This window comes from Panthera onca, chromosome A1 (genome assembly GCF_046562875.1).
Source record: "Panthera onca isolate mPanOnc1 chromosome A1, mPanOnc1 haplotype 2, whole genome shotgun sequence".
Classification (NCBI taxonomy): Eukaryota; Metazoa; Chordata; class Mammalia; order Carnivora; family Felidae; genus Panthera; species Panthera onca.
In genome coordinates this window covers 172,109,750-172,119,917 of record NC_138339.1, presented here as the reverse complement: position 1 = coordinate 172,119,917, position 10,168 = coordinate 172,109,750, and the positions used below count along the sequence as shown (strand labels likewise).

The 10,168-nt window shown below is 41.2% G+C and overlaps 1 protein-coding gene across 8 annotated transcripts in view; it reads left to right on the top strand.

Moving 5' to 3' along the window:
- Window positions 1-10,168, top strand: part of MBNL2 (muscleblind like splicing regulator 2) — a 158,525-nt gene that overhangs the window by 72,624 nt on the left and 75,733 nt on the right. The window lies entirely within an intron of this gene.

Here is a 10,168-nt window from a genome sequence, read left to right as displayed (position 1 = left end):
GGGGTGTTACCGGGGTCTTGGGGAAACCTTAGGGGTCCCTGAGAAGGACGACAAAGGGATAAAATTGAAGTTTACAATGTGCAGGCTGGTAACAGCATGTAGGATTAATTTCAAGTGAAAAAGAGACTGTGTCTCACCACGATTACCGAGTATTAATATATGCCCAGCACTATGCCAGGCTCTTGAAAAACATTATTTCACCGAATCCTCACCACCAACCTTATGAAGTTTGTGCCCATTTTGTGCCTATAGCAACTGAAGCTTAGAGAACTTCGATTTTCCTATGGCAGACCCACACAAGGATTTCAAGGATTTCAATACAAATGCAACAGGCACAAATATGTCCGTAGAGTGAAGACACAGAAACTCCCAGGAGACTGGTGTGAAGTCCATACGTATGAGACTCCAGATTCTGTTGGCTCCAGGAATAGAACAGAAAGGAAGGGAGGGGGAATTCACAGGGAAGACTGGCAGACTGAGAGCAAAAAGGAAGACAAGGAACAGAGGGAGAAGACACTTAGTGAGCACCCAGACACATGTCGTGGTCACGTCCTCAATCTCCACAATAACTTTGTGGAAAAGATCTTATTTGCCCGTTTTGTGGTTGAGGAGATGGGTTTAGAGATTTGAGATAACTCTACGTCTCCCGAGTAGCAGAGCAGGGACTTGAATTGTGCCCTGTGTGCCTCCCAATCTGGTGTCTGTGGCGCCTTACTGCGCTGCTTCCAATATGGCTTCCAGCTCGAGCCCTGGGGTTGGGGGTTGGGGGGGCTGGGAATCACAATACTATTCCCAGAAGTGGGGAAATCCTCAGGGAGAAAAACATGTGAGGAGGCATGGGCACGATAACGTTTTTGAGGGTGAGGTGGCAGGAGTCTGTTTGGGTAGAAATGTCTCCGGTATCTGGGGACTGGAGTTGCAATTTGACAGCAGAAGTCATGAGGTCGACACCAGCCCCTCAGGGAAAAACAAGTAGAGTCAGAAGAGGAGGGCACTTGGGGGTGGGCAGCAAGGTTGCCCACAAGTAGAGGCCAGGAAAACCCATAGGCACCAGCAAAAGAGATGGAGATAGCACCAGAGGGGAAAATACGAGGGTGCCATGATCAGAGACTCCCAACACGGAGGCTATGTCCAAAAAGTTCTGAATCCAAGCGTGTCTCAGCCAGCCAGCTGTCAGTTCACTCCAGCCAGCCCAGGCTGCTACTGTGATGTTTTGAATCATGTCAAATTCATAAAGAATATATTACATTCCGTTACACGCTGTAATCACAAAGGACAATGAAGTATTTACTTTCTTGGGCACCCACTACTTTGGGTGGTAAATGCCGTTTTCAGAAAATATGCCTCTAACTGGTTTTCCGATAAAGTATTTGCTGAACATTTGCCTTACATAAACAAATAGAAAAATAATAATAGTGTATATTCCCTCTGAACATTATAGGAAAGTGTAGGCTCCCATTGAATGAGGTTTGGAAACAACATAGCAATTTGATGTCCTGTCAAGCTTGTTAAATTGCGATTCTACCAGGATTTTACATTGAGCCAGACCAGCACATCCCAGGGTATAAATTAGGCATAATTGGATATGCACCGATTCTTTCGGGTCACTGGGATAAATTTAATGCTATAATTGAATAAATGATACTGTTGTGGCCTGAAAAGCTCTCTCCCAAAACTTCTAGCTCACTCTCTGCCAGTAACTGGGGAAATTGAGTCTACTCTATGATTTTATATGTGTTTTGCCATCCTAATCCCTACATCTGAAAAATGGCTCCAATTTAGACCTATTGATTTATATTTTCAATTGTGGGGGCAAGGATTTGCATTTTTAAAAAGTTCTCCGATTCATTCTCTTGGAAAGTCAAATTTAGAAAACACTGTTCTATGTTTTTCAGAGAGGAAAGCTTTGTCACATATTTTATCTACCTAAACTTTGTAGGGATTGACCTAGTTGGGCTAAGTAGAGAGGTGTTTATTTGATCATTGCTTATACCAATGATAAGTCAAAATTTTATATTAAAATTTTTGTGTACCTTTTTACATTGGGCAAACATATAAACACAGATTTGTTTACTTTTAATTTTTGATGTAATGATATTTGCTATTGTCCTTTGGTATGTTGTCCAAATTCTCTCATGTATCCTGGACCGGGAGTGTAATGATAAGACAAATGAAGGATTTTATAGTATTAAAAATATAAGATCTTTGAAGACCTGGCTTTGTTTGGATCCCATATCTATCATTAATAAGATAGCTGACGTTAAGCAGGTTATTTGCAAACAAATGATAACAATGCTAATATCTAGTCTGCTTGTTAGCTCATAGAAATTTCGGAAGCATCAAATGATGTGTTGAAAATGATAGTGCTTTGAGAACTATTAAGTGCTTACAAATAAATGCATTACATATAGAATTAAAATAAGAAGCTCTATGTTGTTTCCTCTAGAACAGTCCCCAAGGGGAGAAGTGAGAGGGATTCTAACTCTGCTTAATATAGACAGAGCTCTGTTTGACTTTTCTACTTTCTATATGATTTATATGTTGGTTTTCTGCTTAAGGCTTCATTGGAAAGTTGCTGCTAAAAAAAAAAGTGAAAGAAAAGGAAAGGAAAGAAAAGAAGAAAAGAAAAGAAGAGAAAAGAGGTTGAAAATCACTCTTCTGTGTTCTATTTGGCTTGCTGCCCACATTCTTCTTTCTTTAATTGCCAGCCCAACCTTAAACAAGTAACTGCTCATTATCACCTTTATAGAAATTCTAAAAAGGTAAAATTCCAGTTAGTTTCCTTCCTTGACTTCTTATCAGGAATTCTAGTTAAATTCCTGGGGTGAATTTAAAACTAATGGTTAAAGTGTGTTTTTAGATGAATTACTATTATTCTCTAATTTTCTTTCGATCCCTATGCATAATTAAGAAATTATTATAATAAGAGAATTCCTTTGTAGCTAATTACAATCTATTACTTGGAAATAAGAGTGAAATCTTAGACTTACACATATATCAGACAAAATGAGCAAATCATGAAACTGATCAGTCCCCAGTGCTCAGCTAATATTGGGTTGATATGATCTTAGATTAACTGCTTAAAAGCCTAAATTGTTACTTCAAAATTTCAAATCATGTATCTGCAAGCCATCTCTATTTTTTCTCAGATTCTTATAGTAGGTTTCTCATGAAGAGTTCAAGACATTTGACACAAAGTTCCTCCATCAGTCATTAACATTCCTAAGAGGGACTAAGCAGAGGAGGAGGTGAAGAAGGCACAGGAAAGGAATAGAATGAATGCATTCATTCCCGCTTTCTCTCTCCCACACATACACATACACACGCACACACGCGCGCATGCTCTCAGGCATGCGTGCACCCACACACGCATGCACACATACACTGCTTAAGGGAAAACACAACAGAGCAGAATTCCAGTGGGGCTCTCTCTGCCTCAAGCGTGGGGGCAGCCGGCTGAGCGGCTCCCACTGCTGGTGTGCACATATTCCATTTGTCTCCTTACACAGAGGAAGGGAGAATAACAGAGAACATTTCTATAGCCACTCCCCAACCCTTCTTTACTGCACCGCAACCTGATATTTGTTCCCAGCGTTCCACCAGAATTAACCTTGATGAGATCACCGACAACTATTTAAACGCCATATCCGGTGATCACTTTTGCAACTTTTAATTTTACTTGACCTCTCAGCAGTATTTGACAGTGTTGGGCACTTTCACTTTCTTACCCGGTACCAGTTTGTCCACGCCTTACCCTCTCTTTGTTTTCCTTTCCTTCAAGAATTCTATTTGTGGGGCCTTTAATTACCATCTGAGACCAAACTGGTGATGGCTTCTTCTTGCCATCACTGTAACTTATATGACACATATTACATGGTACTGCAATGATTTGTTGGCACTATTGGGAAGCTGGCCTCGGGCCACCAGTGTAAATGCCTGGGACACAAATGGAAAGCTCACCCTGTGGTGATCCTCATTTAACTTGCCCCCTCTGAGCAAGGGACAAAGCAGCAAATGCTTTTAGAAAAACCTGAAGGGATTCCCAATACCAGAAAGGGAGGGAGAAAAATAGGTGTCCTACTTATTAGTTCATTTTCCATATGGAAAAAACATTCATGGGAAGTAGGGAGCCTTTGGACATTGGTCTCCTGGGACTCAGTATAGACTGATGTTGGTTGCCAAGCAACAAGAACAAGGCTCAAGGACTTTAAGTTCCCTTCTAGCTGGGAAGCATATTTGGATGGGTTCTCAAACGAGATTTCTGAAATTTATAGGGAGTCTCAACCTTGGTTTAGATCACTCAGTGTTCATGAGTCCTCTAGCATGCCTAGCCCTTCAGAATCTTGATTCTTGTTGTCGACATAGTGTCTTATTCAGTATTGTTTTGTGCATGTTCCTGTTCTGTCCCTAGTTAAATTGAAAACTCTTTTGAGGGACAGAAAGGATGCCTAAATCTTCTGAGTCCTACCTCCCAGCATTCAGCATATCGTCAATAAAACCATATTAATTGATTGATTGATTATCTGATCTACCTTTCTACTTTGTCGTCAAAGACCTTCCTTTTATTTTTCTTAGTGGGCCCAAATTTAGTGACACTTGTAGAAGCAAGCTTTACCTTTCAACTTTTAACTTCCATTAATTTTTCCATTGTGCGTGCCAAAGCCTTAAATTGATTCCAGTTGTTTAAAAGAGATGTATATTTTTCTTCTACACATTTTAAGGGGGAAAAACTTGAATGTGTTTTCCCTAGACTAAACCAAAACCAGATAGTTTCTCCAGAAATGTATGAATAAACAACAAAGTGGTTACTTTAGCAGCTGACATGCCATTATATTGGATTTCAGAGAGGTCAGGTACTTTCATATTTCATATGACTCCAGGTGAAAGAAAAGATATTTAGTCAGCAACAGGAAAAGGAAAAGTAAATCCACAAGCTCTCTTGTTCAGATTTGTGATATAAAAACTGAACAATTTAATGTAGAAGCAATATGGCAAATTATATTAGTCAAGGAGTATGTTACTTTGAAGACAAAAGAATAATCGTGACATTTTTGCTGTTTAAAGACAAAACATTTCCTGTCATGATCATAGAGTCATGAAATCTTGGATCTGGAAAAGACCTTAGAGAGCTAAATTATTTTCCACCCAATGCCAAGATGGTGACTCCTTTAGGACAAGGATTGTATTTTTTGCTTCCTCTTCAAAATGTCCACAGTGCTGAGTCAAGAGATGTGCACTCAGTTCCTTTAAGTAATAATCAATGATGTGGATCATTGCTACAGTCACGGCTATAGGGGGGCAGAAAGAAGATTTCAGCCTCACTTTCTGGAATTGCCTTTCTCTTTGGTATCAGCCCATTTTGACCCAGAGAAGAGCTCTTATAACAATAGGGATTACATCTTTGGGGTTTTCCCTATGTCACTCATCAAAATGTCATACAAAGAGCTACACTGGTGCTTTTGTTGCCGGACCAGCATTGGCTAGCTGCCATAGTGCCTGCAGGCCCCGGTTCACAGAGAACTGTGCATTGACCTGCCCATGCAAAAATTGTTGCGAGGGCCTTACCTGTATATCACCACAGGACAGTCACTTACAATGATTCCAAATCAATACCTCTCCGAGTTGCCTAGGAAGTCCTACCAGCTGTCACATCTCTCTCAATTATGCATGCTGGTAGAAGAATTTCAAACATTTGGCTGGATAACAAATTCATCCCCTCCATTAGAGAAAGGTCATTCCTCTGGCCATCTGGATATTTACTTTTCTTTATAAATGAACTTCATGGAATTTTCTGTCAAGAGGGGAAAATGGTGAGGACAAAGGGAATCTCTTAGTAAAAATATCTGTCACCCATTCAACACTGGCCATGCCCACAAACCAACAATCTTAAATGATACATCCGATCCTTATTTATTCCACTGTTAACATACATGATGCTTAATCGGCATACTACTATGACGAGAGTTGCCTCTGATGACCCTTTATGTGATATTCTTGATCTCTATAGCAGAATATCTCTTTTACTTCCCATGTGTTCATGAAAGGCAGCAGCAACTATGTTGTATGTTTTCTAACTAAGTTAGAAAAGAAAAGGTACTGGGAGGGATGAGATGGTGGGTAAGTCCTGACTCTTACGGAGGATAGAGGCCAGCTGGAGGGGACACAAACTGGTTGTAATACACTGATCAATTCCTTCCCTGTCAGCCAGGTACACAAGAAAATGCCCTGTGGGAGGGGAAGACATGCCTGAGTGGGACAAGGAAGGTGTAGTGGAGGAGAGGGTGCCTGAGATGGGCCAGTAGATGTGGAGGAAGAGGGCATTTTAGGCAGAAAGGGCCTCATGAGCGTGGGGGTGGAGACAGGAAAGTGTGGGATGTTTGGAATTTGAGAGCAGTCCAGGTGGACTGCAGCATAGAAGAATATAGGGCATGTAGGGAGATAAAATAATAATGATATGTTGAAACAGGGTTGTGGGAGAGCCTGAACACCAAAGTGAGGAATTTGGACTTAAGCTGGTAAGACAGGACAATGAAAGATTTTGAACAGGGAGATGAAAACTTAGAGAAATGACCTTCGTGACTGTTAGAGGTTGAATTCCATCACCTCACCAGATTCTTATGTTGAAGTCCAAACTCTGGATATCTCAGAAAATGGCCTTATTTGGAGATAGGCCCTCACAGAGGTGATCACGTTAAAGCAAAGTCATTAGGGTGGGCCCTGATCCAGTGGGACTGGTGTTCTCCCTAAAAAGGGAAATGTGGACACAGAGATACGGACAGAGAGAAGAAAATGCAAAGAGACACAAGAAGAAGATGGCCATCTACAAGCCAGAGACAGGCCTGGAACAGATACTTCCCCAGAGCCTTCAGAGGGAGGGTGGTCCTGCCAACACCTTGGTCTTGAACTTCAAGCCTCCCAAACTGTGGGATAACACGTTCTGTTGTTAAAGCCACTCAGGCTGCGGTACTGTGTTAGGCAGCCCCAGCAGACTCATGCAGCGACTGTCTGTGACGTGGGCTAGAGAATGTGTGCTCCAGGAATGAAAGATGTGGCCTCACAGGATGGTGGTGATGGGAAATCAGAGGCGAAAGAGCCATGACAGTGTCGCAGAGAGAGGCGCTTCCTGATCAGGCTGCTGGCAGAAATGTCAAGGTGTCAGGTACAGCAAATAATGGGCTCCTGGTTCTTTGTTCACCATTCAGACTAGGCATGAAAAGGCCAGGGTCCTAGTTGGTCCAGGCTCTGATCCCAAGCTGGTCCCACCCTCTCTCTGGCCCAGTGTGCCCATCGTAGAGGGAGGGGATTGCACCAGATCATCTTAAACTCCACATGCAAGAACGTCTTGATTTTACAATGCTAATTACATGAGTTTTATGTTAGATACGATAAATACGCGCGTGTGTGTGTGTGTGTGTATGAGTGTGAGTGTGTGTGAGGGAGAGTGAGCTCCAACCTGTTTCTAGGAGCAATTTGAGGGAACTTTCAGAATTCAGCATCATTGTTTTTAAAACGGACAACAAAGTAGAAAATCAATCCGAAGGAAATGAGAAACTTATTACGGTCATCTAAGGTGAACTCACTACAGTATTGTATTTGAACTTTAACTCTGAGTTTCCTGGCAGTGAAGGCAAAGAAAAAGCATGTGCTCATTGTCTGATAAAAACCCATGTAATTTGATTAGTTCTTGAGAAAAACATGCTGAGTGCTCAGATAAGATTACATTTAAAAATACACCGATTCAAGATACATTAAGCATCACGGAAAAAAAAATCTATACTTCTTAATCCAATAATTCCACTTACACTGAGGAAATAAAAGGAGGGAGGGGCCATGTGGGAGAAAACGCTTGTCACAAAATTATTTGTGAATGTGTAAAACTGTAAAACACCAAAACGGGAGAAATAGTTTAACTTAATTGTGATGCATCCAAGCAGGCGGTATAATATAGGCATCGTAAACAAGACTCCCCAGCTGTTGAGTGGAACTGGCTGATGATAGCCTCCATGAGAATAATCAAGAGATAAAATGATTTCTTCACCAAGATTATAACTACATAAAGATATGGAAAACATCAAAGGGAGTCCTCAAACACAGCAATAATACTAACTCTGAAGAGTGATCACCCCTTCATATATCCCAAATTTTTAATAATGTTTACAATTAAATTGAAAAGAACGAGCCACTCACATATGTTGTGCTTTATGGGATTACATTTGTTGTTGCGCAGCTAAAAGGAAAGGAAAAGATTTCAAAAACGCGAACACAACAAACTGAAATTGTATTATTTGGAAAAAGTTGTTAATTTCTTGAACTAGCTTTTGGTTTTCAGAAATGATTTTTTTTTAAACGTGAGTGGGCCCTGACAGTCATGCAGAAGCCTTCCTTGTTTGCTTCCAGGTGACTGCAGCCGGCTGAACGAAGCTCACGTCCCCTAGTCAGGGGCTGGTGATGGGTTAGGTCTATTGGTCGTCTGTGCGCGGCACCCTCCAGGCCTCCACCCCTTGGTTAAATCACTTCTAGTGACCCAGCCGCCATTATTCCTCCTTCTGCTTAGTCTGCTCCATTGCTCATGACAGATACTAATCCTCTGTACCCCTCCTCTCCCTCTTGTTATTTCTTTGAAGAAAGGGAAAGAGCTTCTACCCCTGGTATTCGTCTGACTGAAACCAACGAATTATGACCAAGGACTATTTCTTCACGTTGAGTTGGAACATTGAAAATGTAATTTTCAAATCCCCGTGGCATGTGAGAACAGTCTAGAAATGAGCCAGCCTAGGCGATAACTTGGAATGTTGGTTAGAAGAAGAGTATAGGTGCATGTATCGCAGACCCGCCAGACCTCTGGCAAAGCGCCTTCAAACGCACAAAAAACAATCGATGTAATAAACCACATGAATAGAATGAAGGAGGGGGGATCTACATTATTTCAATTGATGCAGAAAAAGCACTTGAAAAAATCCAGCACCTCTCGTGATAAAAAGAGGTAAGCTCCTCTTCTGTGAGTAGTATTTTTCCCTCCTCATCTCTCTTTTCTAGATTCTTTTCCCAATTTCACGTTTTTTTTTCCACAATGTCTATTATTCTCCTTTACCTGAGCAAAGTGATTATGAAATTACTTCACACTGAAGTTTTAATAATTTCAGTGTCATTTTCATTAAAAGGCCTGGACCAAAAAGAGTGGGAGATACCCCCAGAAATGAGTCTATCATGGTGAGGCTCAGACCCAGGAAAGCAGAATGTTGCTTCTTTCCATTGTCTTACTAACTCCTAGTTTACTCCAGCAACAGCCACTGAGTTTAGAATTGAAATGTCAGTAGCCCCCAACTTACATTCATTTATTATTTATCACTTATGACATACACATTTTTGAAGAATTCAAACTCCTTTTCTAACACTGAACATTTTTCTCAGAGCCCCTATACTCCCAATTATGTTTTTATTATCTGTATGTTGAGAACACACCTTACGAAGGTTGCTGTGAATTCAACAAACTACCGTGTGTTTGAATCTTCATTTTATCCCCCAAAACAGCATTTTATAACCTCCGAGGCTGTTAATACATAGTATTCGCAGGACACTCTTTATTCACTCTCCAGCAGTGTTTGGTGATACATGCATCCGTGTTCCCCTGACAAAAACTCCCCTCCACTGATCATTTCAAAGTCAAGTGAGTTCCAAAAAATTCTTAGAAGGAATTGCATGTACCTATATTGAAAAGAAGTCAATGACCCACTACCTCAGGGCTATGAACTTGCAAATGGAGGCTCTCAGTGGTACACCCTAAGTTCTAAAGGTCTAATGTCTCTCAGCATCCTAACATTTGCCAAGCTAAAGGTAGGTCCAATATGTTCACTTTAAATCCTGAAAATGGAAACTGAGCTGTCAAGTTGATTATTCTGAGGCAAATTTTCGGTGCTTTTCTCTGCTTTTTCCTTCTTTTCCACACATCCAGCTCCATGCCTGCCCTCTCACCACACCGTGTCAGGCCCCTGCACAAACGGAGAAACCCATGTTCTAAATAGTCAATGTTCTCTTTGTGGGATACTCATCAAATTCCAAAAGAGAAGGATCTTCTTGAATAGAAGGAAAAACTGGGGGCAATGAGGTTTGAGGATTCTTTTACATTGTAAGGTGTAAATGGGGTTGGCAGAGTTTGACCGGGACTTTT